The sequence below is a fragment of the Periplaneta americana genome, chromosome 3 (genome assembly GCF_040183065.1).
Source record: "Periplaneta americana isolate PAMFEO1 chromosome 3, P.americana_PAMFEO1_priV1, whole genome shotgun sequence".
Taxonomy (NCBI): Eukaryota; Metazoa; Arthropoda; class Insecta; order Blattodea; family Blattidae; genus Periplaneta; species Periplaneta americana.
Genome location: NC_091119.1, coordinates 80,988,345 through 80,990,137, shown reverse-complemented (window position 1 = coordinate 80,990,137; position 1,793 = coordinate 80,988,345).

Here is a 1,793-nt window from a genome sequence, read left to right as displayed (position 1 = left end):
TTTATCGGCATTAATGTTCTTGCTACTGGTAACTCCTATCTCAATTTCATCCCCATGGTGGAAATGGATAAGCTGTCAGGTGAACAATGTGCATTTGTGTAAAATCAATTTACTAAATCAGTCATGATGTATCACAATAGCCATCTGAATGTTGATGAAAGTAGAATATCTACTGTTCTTCCAGGCCCAAAAGCTATCACAGAAAGGAAGCAAATTTCAATGGATGAGTGAGGTGAACTAGTAACAATGTGTGGGATAATCATTGTCAAAGGAAACCATATTTCATCAGCATTCATATTTCCACGAACTAAATATCAATACCATTTTCTTATGGGAGCTATGCCTGGTGGTTTGGAGTTTGCATGATGTTCAGGATCTATTCATTGACGCGCTGAAACATATTCAACAGCACACACTGTGTTCTCTGGAAAATCCAATCCTTATATTACTTCACAATCATATCAGTCATGTAACAGTAGGCTCCCTAACCCATGAGAAGGAAAATGGCATCATTTTGTCGTTTCCTCCTTATTGTTCCCACGGTTTGCAGCTGATGAATGTGTTTCGTCCTTTCAAAGCAGCAATGAGAGTGACATTTAATGATTGGATGCCATCTAATCCAGGAAAGTATTTCGATCCACAACACTGCTATAAACTTGCAACTTGAGCATATCTATAGTCATTCACTTCCAAAAATATTAGGATATGCCCAGTGAACTGTTTACTCTTTGATGGAAATGATTTCTTGGGGAGCTATGTAACTAACCGCCTCAATCTTACAGAACCTACCACAGGGATAAATGCATATGAATCTGCAGTCACTTCAAAGAAGATTGTAAGATCTCTAACAAAAGCTGGCCTACAACTAGAATCAAGAGAAAACAAGGAGAGAGGAAAGTCAAGAATATATACACATATCCCAGAAAAAAGAGAATGAAAGAAATATTGCAAAAAAAAAAAATTTGAGAAACAGCATCCTAAGGGAGGAAAGAATGTGAATCAGGCAAATCACAGTTTGAATTTGGAGGGAATTACTGCTGGCGACAATTCTGATCAGGGACTTGAACTGGACTCCTCAAATGCTAATGAAAGTGAATCTGAATTACCTGATTCCACTGTGTTGTGCCTTGATGATTATAAAGAGGACTACATGATTTTGTATTGGTAAAATTTACAAGGAAAATGAAGCTTATTATGTGCGACAAGTTCAAGAGAAATATGGAAAAACAGATTCTGATGTCAAATTCTTAAGAAAAAAAAATTTTATTCAACAGATTTGTTTTCCCTCCCATTGATGACTTGACATAAAAAGATATTGTGAGTAAACTGCCTCCTCCTCTAACTGTAGGAGAAACTTCAAGAGTAGCAAGTCACATGGCACTTGGAATTGGTTTTTCAATATTCAAAATAGGACAATTTCAGTGCCGTATCTTATAATTGATGTAATGTAATTTTGGTTCGATCGACTATTCCTTCTTTTTGATACCAGTGTCGATCTTTTATAAATTATGACTTATTTACCTCGTCCACACTAACTCTTATGGACAATTACCATATTTTGTTTTTTTTTTCCTTATTTTAATTTCTCTTACAAAAATGTAAACTAAGCAAATATAAGCAGTATACTTAAGACAAATAAGTATATTTTCAAGTATAATGATTTTATATTTTTATTACTTCCTGTGATTTCAACAGTCCGTCCACACTAACTCCCTCTGAACATAATATCTAAAAAGAACTCACATTATGGCAGTGACAGTACTGGTATCTTAATTATTTTTAAGAGAATGTCA